The following is a 7,500-nucleotide window of genomic DNA, read 5'->3' on the forward strand; positions in this document are numbered from 1 at the left end:
AGCAATTTATAAATGGGTTCAATTCCAACTTTCCTTTCGCTTACGGCCATTCCACTCTGAGAACGCCCGATCTCGTCTGATCTCGGAAGCTAAGCAGAGTCGGGCCTGGTTAGTACTTGGATAGGCGACTGCCTGGGAATACCAGGTGCTGTAAGCTTTTGACATAGGCATTCATTTACTTTAATATTTGAATTCTCTAACAACAACATCTTAATATTCAGACCCTTTCGCTAATGTTTCCATAGAAAACAAAGAAAAGAAAAGAAAAGAAAAGAAAAGAAAAGAAAAGAAAAGAAAAAAGAAAAAAGAAAAGAAAAAACAAGCAATTTATAAATGGGTTCAATTCCAACTTTCCTTTCGCTTACGGCCATTCCACTCTGAGAACGCCCGATCTCGTCTGATCTCGGAAGCTAAGCAGAGTCGGGCCTGGTTAGTACTTGGATAGGCGACTGCCTGGGAATACCAGGTGCTGTAAGCTTTTGACATAGGCATTCATTTACTTTAATATTTGAATTCTCTAACAACAACATCTTAATATTCAGACCCTTTCGCTAATGTTTCCATAGAAAACAAAGAAAAGAAAAGAAAAGAAAAGAAAAGAAAAGAAAAGAAAAGAAAAGAAAAAAGAAAAAAGAAAAAACAAGCAATTTATAAATGGGTTCAATTCCAACTTTCCTTTCGCTTACGGCCATTCCACTCTGAGAACGCCCGATCTCGTCTGATCTCGGAAGCTAAGCAGAGTCGGGCCTGGTTAGTACTTGGATAGGCGACTGCCTGGGAATACCAGGTGCTGTAAGCTTTTGACATAGGCATTCATTTACTTTAATATTTGAATTCTCTAACAACAACATCTTAATATTCAGACCCTTTCGCTAATGTTTCCATAGAAAAGCAAAGAAAAGAAAAGAAAAGAAAAGAAAAAAGAAAAGAAAAAAGAAAAGAAAAAACAAGCAATTTATAAATGGGTTCAATTCCAACTTTCCTTTCGCTTACGGCCATTCCACTCTGAGAACGCCCGATCTCGTCTGATCTCGGAAGCTAAGCAGAGTCGGGCCTGGTTAGTACTTGGATAGGCGACTGCCTGGGAATACCAGGTGCTGTAAGCTTTTGACATAGGCATTCATTTACTTTAATATTTGAATTCTCTAACAACAACATCTTTATATTCAGACCCTTTCGCTAATGTTTCCATAGAAAACAAAGAAAAGAAAAGAAAAGAAAAGAAAAGAAAAGAAAAGAAAAGAAAAGAAAAGAAAAGAAAAGAAAAGAAAAGAAAAGAAAAGAAAAGAAAAGAAAAGAAAAGAAAAGAAAAAGCAATTTATAAATGGGTTCAATTCCAACTTTCCTTTCGCTTACGGCCATTCCACTCTGAGAACGCCCGATCTCGTCTGATCTCGGAAGCTAAGCAGAGTCGGGCCTGGTTAGTACTTGGATAGGCGACTGCCTGGGAATACCAGGTGCTGTAAGCTTTTGACATAGGCATTCATTTACTTTAATATTTGAATTCTCTAACAACAACATCTTAATATTCAGACCCTTTCGCTAATGTTTCCATAGAAAACAAAGAAAAGAAAAGAAAAGAAAAGAAAAGAAAAGAAAAGAAAAGAAAAGAAAAAAGAAAAAAGAAAAAAGAAAAAACAAGCAATTTATAAATGGGTTCAATTCCAACTTTCCTTTCGCTTACGGCCATTCCACTCTGAGAACGCCCGATCTCGTCTGATCTCGGAAGCTAAGCAGAGTCGGGCCTGGTTAGTACTTGGATAGGCGACTGCCTGGGAATACCAGGTGCTGTAAGCTTTTGACATAGGCATTCATTTACTTTAATATTTGAATTCTCTAACAACAACATCTTAATATTCAGACCCTTTCGCTAATGTTTCCATAGAAAAGCAAAGAAAAGAAAAGAAAAGAAAAGAAAAAAGAAAAGAAAAAAGAAAAGAAAAAACAAGCAATTTATAAATGGGTTCAATTCCAACTTTCCTTTCGCTTACGGCCATTCCACTCTGAGAACGCCCGATCTCGTCTGATCTCGGAAGCTAAGCAGAGTCGGGCCTGGTTAGTACTTGGATAGGCGACTGCCTGGGAATACCAGGTGCTGTAAGCTTTTGACATAGGCATTCATTTACTTTAATATTTGAATTCTCTAACAACAACATCTTTATATTCAGACCCTTTCGCTAATGTTTCCATAGAAAACAAAGAAAAGAAAAGAAAAGAAAAGAAAAGAAAAGAAAAGAAAAGAAAAGAAAAGAAAAGAAAAGAAAAGAAAAGAAAAGAAAAGAAAAGAAAAGAAAAGAAAAAGCAATTTATAAATGGGTTCAATTCCAACTTTCCTTTCGCTTACGGCCATTCCACTCTGAGAACGCCCGATCTCGTCTGATCTCGGAAGCTAAGCAGAGTCGGGCCTGGTTAGTACTTGGATAGGCGACTGCCTGGGAATACCAGGTGCTGTAAGCTTTTGACATAGGCATTCATTTACTTTAATATTTGAATTCTCTAACAACAACATCTTAATATTCAGACCCTTTCGCTAATGTTTCCATAGAAAACAAAGAAAAGAAAAGAAAAGAAAAGAAAAGAAAAGAAAAGAAAAAAGAAAAGAAAAAAGAAAAAAGAAAAGAAAAAACAAGCAATTTATAAATGGGTTCAATTCCAACTTTCCTTTCGCTTACGGCCATTCCACTCTGAGAACGCCCGATCTCGTCTGATCTCGGAAGCTAAGCAGAGTCGGGCCTGGTTAGTACTTGGATAGGCGACTGCCTGGGAATACCAGGTGCTGTAAGCTTTTGACATAGGCATTCATTTACTTTAATATTTGAATTCTCTAACAACAACATCTTAATATTCAGACCCTTTCGCTAATGTTTCCATAGAAAACAAAGAAAAGAAAAGAAAAGAAAAGAAAAGAAAAGAAAAGAAAAGAAAAGAAAAAAGAAAAGAAAAAACAAGCAATTTATAAATGGGTTCAATTCCAACTTTCCTTTCGCTTACGGCCATTCCACTCTGAGAACGCCCGATCTCGTCTGATCTCGGAAGCTAAGCAGAGTCGGGCCTGGTTAGTACTTGGATAGGCGACTGCCTGGGAATACCAGGTGCTGTAAGCTTTTGACATAGGCATTCATTTACTTTAATATTTGAATTCTCTAACAACAACATCTTAATATTCAGACCCTTTCGCTAATGTTTCCATAGAAAAGCAAAGAAAAGAAAAGAAAAGAAAAGAAAAGAAAAAAGAAAAGAAAAAAGAAAAGAAAAAACAAGCAATTTATAAATGGGTTCAATTCCAACTTTCCTTTCGCTTACGGCCATTCCACTCTGAGAACGCCCGATCTCGTCTGATCTCGGAAGCTAAGCAGAGTCGGGCCTGGTTAGTACTTGGATAGGCGACTGCCTGGGAATACCAGGTGCTGTAAGCTTTTGACATAGGCATTCATTTACTTTAATATTTGAATTCTCTAACAACAACATCTTAATATTCAGACCCTTTCGCTAATGTTTCCATAGAAAAAAAAGAAAAGAAAAGAAAAGAAAAGAAAAGAAAAGAAAAGAAAAAAGAAAAAAGAAAAAACAAGCAATTTATAAATGGGTTCAATTCCAACTTTCCTTTCGCTTACGGCCATTCCACTCTGAGAACGCCCGATCTCGTCTGATCTCGGAAGCTAAGCAGAGTCGGGCCTGGTTAGTACTTGGATAGGCGACTGCCTGGGAATACCAGGTGCTGTAAGCTTTTGACATAGGCATTCATTTACTTTAATATTTGAATTCTCTAACAACAACATCTTAATATTCAGACCCTTTCGCTAATGTTTCCATAGAAAAGCAAAGAAAAGAAAAGAAAAGAAAAGAAAAGAAAAAAGAAAAAAGAAAAGAAAAAACAAGCAATTTATAAATGGGTTCAATTCCAACTTTCCTTTCGCTTACGGCCATTCCACTCTGAGAACGCCCGATCTCGTCTGATCTCGGAAGCTAAGCAGAGTCGGGCCTGGTTAGTACTTGGATAGGCGACTGCCTGGGAATACCAGGTGCTGTAAGCTTTTGACATAGGCATTCATTTACTTTAATATTTGAATTCTCTAACAACAACATCTTAATATTCAGACCCTTTCGCTAATGTTTCCATAGAAAACAAAGAAAAGAAAAGAAAAGAAAAGAAAAGAAAAAAGAAAAGAAAAGAAAAGAAAAGAAAAGAAAAGAAAAGAAAAGAAAAGAAAAGAAAAGAAAAAAGAAAAGAAAAGAAAAAGCAATTTATAAATGGGTTCAATTCCAACTTTCCTTTCGCTTACGGCCATTCCACTCTGAGAACGCCCGATCTCGTCTGATCTCGGAAGCTAAGCAGAGTCGGGCCTGGTTAGTACTTGGATAGGCGACTGCCTGGGAATACCAGGTGCTGTAAGCTTTTGACATAGGCATTCATTTACTTTAATATTTGAATTCTCTAACAACAACATCTTAATATTCAGACCCTTTCGCTAATGTTTCCATAGAAAACAAAGAAAAGAAAAGAAAAGAAAAGAAAAGAAAAGAAAAAAGAAAAGAAAAGAAAAAAGAAAAAAGAAAAAAGAAAAGAAAAAACAAGCAATTTATAAATGGGTTCAATTCCAACTTTCCTTTCGCTTACGGCCATTCCACTCTGAGAACGCCCGATCTCGTCTGATCTCGGAAGCTAAGCAGAGTCGGGCCTGGTTAGTACTTGGATAGGCGACTGCCTGGGAATACCAGGTGCTGTAAGCTTTTGACATAGGCATTCATTTACTTTAATATTTGAATTCTCTAACAACAACATCTTAATATTCAGACCCTTTCGCTAATGTTTCCATAGAAAAGCAAAGAAAAGAAAAGAAAAGAAAAGAAAAAAGAAAAGAAAAGAAAAAAGAAAAAAGAAAAGAAAAAACAAGCAATTTATAAATGGGTTCAATTCCAACTTTCCTTTCGCTTACGGCCATTCCACTCTGAGAACGCCCGATCTCGTCTGATCTCGGAAGCTAAGCAGAGTCGGGCCTGGTTAGTACTTGGATAGGCGACTGCCTGGGAATACCAGGTGCTGTAAGCTTTTGACATAGGCATTCATTTACTTTAATATTTGAATTCTCTAACAACAACATCTTAATATTCAGACCCTTTCGCTAATGTTTCCATAGAAAACAAAGAAAAGAAAAGAAAAGAAAAGAAAAGAAAAGAAAAGAAAAAAGAAAAAAGAAAAAAGAAAAGAAAAAACAAGCAATTTATAAATGGGTTCAATTCCAACTTTCCTTTCGCTTACGGCCATTCCACTCTGAGAACGCCCGATCTCGTCTGATCTCGGAAGCTAAGCAGAGTCGGGCCTGGTTAGTACTTGGATAGGCGACTGCCTGGGAATACCAGGTGCTGTAAGCTTTTGACATAGGCATTCATTTACTTTAATATTTGAATTCTCTAACAACAACATCTTTATATTCAGACCCTTTCGCTAATGTTTCCATAGAAAACAAAGAAAAGAAAAGAAAAGAAAAGAAAAGAAAAGAAAAGAAAAGAAAAGAAAAGAAAAGAAAAGAAAAGAAAAGAAAAGAAAAGAAAAGAAAAGAAAAGAAAAGAAAAGAAAAGAAAAAGCAATTTATAAATGGGTTCAATTCCAACTTTCCTTTCGCTTACGGCCATTCCACTCTGAGAACGCCCGATCTCGTCTGATCTCGGAAGCTAAGCAGAGTCGGGCCTGGTTAGTACTTGGATAGGCGACTGCCTGGGAATACCAGGTGCTGTAAGCTTTTGACATAGGCATTCATTTACTTTAATATTTGAATTCTCTAACAACAACATCTTAATATTCAGACCCTTTCGCTAATGTTTCCATAGAAAAGCAAAGAAAAGAAAAGAAAAGAAAAGAAAAAAGAAAAGAAAAAAGAAAAGAAAAAACAAGCAATTTATAAATGGGTTCAATTCCAACTTTCCTTTCGCTTACGGCCATTCCACTCTGAGAACGCCCGATCTCGTCTGATCTCGGAAGCTAAGCAGAGTCGGGCCTGGTTAGTACTTGGATAGGCGACTGCCTGGGAATACCAGGTGCTGTAAGCTTTTGACATAGGCATTCATTTACTTTAATATTTGAATTCTCTAACAACAACATCTTAATATTCAGACCCTTTCGCTAATGTTTCCATAGAAAACAAAGAAAAGAAAAGAAAAGAAAAGAAAAGAAAAGAAAAGAAAAGAAAAAAGAAAAAAGAAAAAAGAAAAAACAAGCAATTTATAAATGGGTTCAATTCCAACTTTCCTTTCGCTTACGGCCATTCCACTCTGAGAACGCCCGATCTCGTCTGATCTCGGAAGCTAAGCAGAGTCGGGCCTGGTTAGTACTTGGATAGGCGACTGCCTGGGAATACCAGGTGCTGTAAGCTTTTGACATAGGCATTCATTTACTTTAATATTTGAATTCTCTAACAACAACATCTTAATATTCAGACCCTTTCGCTAATGTTTCGTTAGAAAAGAAAAGAAAAGAAAAGAAAAGCTAGTTTTATCTTTTTCTTAAACCTTGTAATGGTGCACCAAGCCTGGATGTACTGCAATACCAGGGCAATGCGTGGAGCGGACGGAGCAAGCCCCTTTTCCGACTCCCAGCTATAAATATGAAAAGTAATAAAAGTTAAAATATATAAAGTCTTGCATTTGGATAGAAAAGGTGTGAGGACACAGCTGTGAGTTGCGAGCACACTTTGCAGATTGGTGGTTTGGGGCAGGTGCAAGAAAAGAAAAGAAAAGAAAAGAAAAGAAAAGAAAAGAAAAGAAAAGAAAAGAAAAGAAAAGAAAAGAAAAGAAAAGAAAAGAAAAGAAAAGAAAAGAAAAGAAAAGAAAAGAAAAGAAAAGAAAAGAAAAGAAAAGAAAAGAAAAGAAAAGAAAAGAAAAGAAAAGAAAAGAAAAGAAAAGAAAAAGCAATTTATAAATGGGTTCAATTCCAACTTTCCTTTCGCTTACGGCCATTCCACTCTGAGAACGCCCGATCTCGTCTGATCTCGGAAGCTAAGCAGAGTCGGGCCTGGTTAGTACTTGGATAGGCGACTGCCTGGGAATACCAGGTGCTGTAAGCTTTTGACATAGGCATTCATTTACTTTAATATTTGAATTCTCTAACAACAACATCTTAATATTCAGACCCTTTCGCTAATGTTTCCATAGAAAACAAAGAAAAGAAAAGAAAAGAAAAGAAAAGAAAAGAAAAGAAAAAAGAAAAGAAAAAAGAAAAGAAAAAACAAGCAATTTATAAATGGGTTCAATTCCAACTTTCCTTTCGCTTACGGCCATTCCACTCTGAGAACGCCCGATCTCGTCTGATCTCGGAAGCTAAGCAGAGTCGGGCCTGGTTAGTACTTGGATAGGCGACTGCCTGGGAATACCAGGTGCTGTAAGCTTTTGACATAGGCATTCATTTACTTTAATATTTGAATTCTCTAACAACAACATCTTAATATTCAGACCCTTTCGCTAATGTTTCCATAGAAAACAAAGAAAAGAAAAGAAAAGAAAAGA

At 36.6% G+C, this 7,500-nt stretch overlaps 1 protein-coding gene, 22 non-coding genes and 1 pseudogene across 24 annotated transcripts in view; 22 read left to right on the forward strand and 2 right to left on the reverse strand.

Moving 5' to 3' along the window:
• The window catches only part of LOC132843539 (NACHT, LRR and PYD domains-containing protein 3-like), a 924,649-nt gene that overhangs the window by 829,325 nt on the left and 87,824 nt on the right, over window positions 1-7,500 (reverse strand). The gene's annotated exons all lie outside the window — the stretch shown is intronic.
• On the forward strand, window positions 39-157 carry LOC132843620 (5S ribosomal RNA). The gene has a single exon (XR_009648168.1). It is a non-coding gene; the product is annotated as a 5S ribosomal RNA (ribosomal RNA).
• On the forward strand, window positions 360-478 carry LOC132843622 (5S ribosomal RNA). The gene has a single exon (XR_009648170.1). It is a non-coding gene; the product is annotated as a 5S ribosomal RNA (ribosomal RNA).
• On the forward strand, window positions 681-799 carry LOC132843623 (5S ribosomal RNA). The gene has a single exon (XR_009648171.1). It is a non-coding gene; the product is annotated as a 5S ribosomal RNA (ribosomal RNA).
• LOC132843624 (5S ribosomal RNA) lies at window positions 988-1,106 on the forward strand. The gene has a single exon (XR_009648172.1). It is a non-coding gene; the product is annotated as a 5S ribosomal RNA (ribosomal RNA).
• Window positions 1,351-1,469, forward strand: LOC132843625 (5S ribosomal RNA). The gene has a single exon (XR_009648173.1). It is a non-coding gene; the product is annotated as a 5S ribosomal RNA (ribosomal RNA).
• Window positions 1,679-1,797, forward strand: LOC132843626 (5S ribosomal RNA). Its single transcript, XR_009648174.1, has one exon. It is a non-coding gene; the product is annotated as a 5S ribosomal RNA (ribosomal RNA).
• On the forward strand, window positions 1,986-2,104 carry LOC132843627 (5S ribosomal RNA). Its single transcript, XR_009648175.1, has one exon. It is a non-coding gene; the product is annotated as a 5S ribosomal RNA (ribosomal RNA).
• Window positions 2,339-2,457, forward strand: LOC132843628 (5S ribosomal RNA). The gene has a single exon (XR_009648176.1). It is a non-coding gene; the product is annotated as a 5S ribosomal RNA (ribosomal RNA).
• Window positions 2,667-2,785, forward strand: LOC132843629 (5S ribosomal RNA). The gene has a single exon (XR_009648177.1). It is a non-coding gene; the product is annotated as a 5S ribosomal RNA (ribosomal RNA).
• On the forward strand, window positions 2,986-3,104 carry LOC132843630 (5S ribosomal RNA). The gene has a single exon (XR_009648178.1). It is a non-coding gene; the product is annotated as a 5S ribosomal RNA (ribosomal RNA).
• On the forward strand, window positions 3,298-3,416 carry LOC132843631 (5S ribosomal RNA). Its single transcript, XR_009648179.1, has one exon. It is a non-coding gene; the product is annotated as a 5S ribosomal RNA (ribosomal RNA).
• Window positions 3,609-3,727, forward strand: LOC132843633 (5S ribosomal RNA). Its single transcript, XR_009648181.1, has one exon. It is a non-coding gene; the product is annotated as a 5S ribosomal RNA (ribosomal RNA).
• Window positions 3,916-4,034, forward strand: LOC132843634 (5S ribosomal RNA). Its single transcript, XR_009648182.1, has one exon. It is a non-coding gene; the product is annotated as a 5S ribosomal RNA (ribosomal RNA).
• On the forward strand, window positions 4,278-4,396 carry LOC132843635 (5S ribosomal RNA). Its single transcript, XR_009648183.1, has one exon. It is a non-coding gene; the product is annotated as a 5S ribosomal RNA (ribosomal RNA).
• Window positions 4,613-4,731, forward strand: LOC132843636 (5S ribosomal RNA). Its single transcript, XR_009648184.1, has one exon. It is a non-coding gene; the product is annotated as a 5S ribosomal RNA (ribosomal RNA).
• On the forward strand, window positions 4,932-5,050 carry LOC132843637 (5S ribosomal RNA). The gene has a single exon (XR_009648185.1). It is a non-coding gene; the product is annotated as a 5S ribosomal RNA (ribosomal RNA).
• LOC132843638 (5S ribosomal RNA) lies at window positions 5,255-5,373 on the forward strand. The gene has a single exon (XR_009648186.1). It is a non-coding gene; the product is annotated as a 5S ribosomal RNA (ribosomal RNA).
• Window positions 5,623-5,741, forward strand: LOC132843639 (5S ribosomal RNA). Its single transcript, XR_009648187.1, has one exon. It is a non-coding gene; the product is annotated as a 5S ribosomal RNA (ribosomal RNA).
• LOC132843640 (5S ribosomal RNA) lies at window positions 5,930-6,048 on the forward strand. Its single transcript, XR_009648188.1, has one exon. It is a non-coding gene; the product is annotated as a 5S ribosomal RNA (ribosomal RNA).
• LOC132843641 (5S ribosomal RNA) lies at window positions 6,253-6,371 on the forward strand. The gene has a single exon (XR_009648189.1). It is a non-coding gene; the product is annotated as a 5S ribosomal RNA (ribosomal RNA).
• LOC132843702 (U2 spliceosomal RNA) lies at window positions 6,512-6,659 on the reverse strand (annotated as a pseudogene).
• LOC132843642 (5S ribosomal RNA) lies at window positions 6,943-7,061 on the forward strand. Its single transcript, XR_009648190.1, has one exon. It is a non-coding gene; the product is annotated as a 5S ribosomal RNA (ribosomal RNA).
• On the forward strand, window positions 7,264-7,382 carry LOC132843644 (5S ribosomal RNA). The gene has a single exon (XR_009648192.1). It is a non-coding gene; the product is annotated as a 5S ribosomal RNA (ribosomal RNA).

The sequence above is a fragment of the Tachysurus vachellii genome, chromosome 3 (genome assembly GCF_030014155.1).
Source record: "Tachysurus vachellii isolate PV-2020 chromosome 3, HZAU_Pvac_v1, whole genome shotgun sequence".
Classification (NCBI taxonomy): Eukaryota; Metazoa; Chordata; class Actinopteri; order Siluriformes; family Bagridae; genus Tachysurus; species Tachysurus vachellii.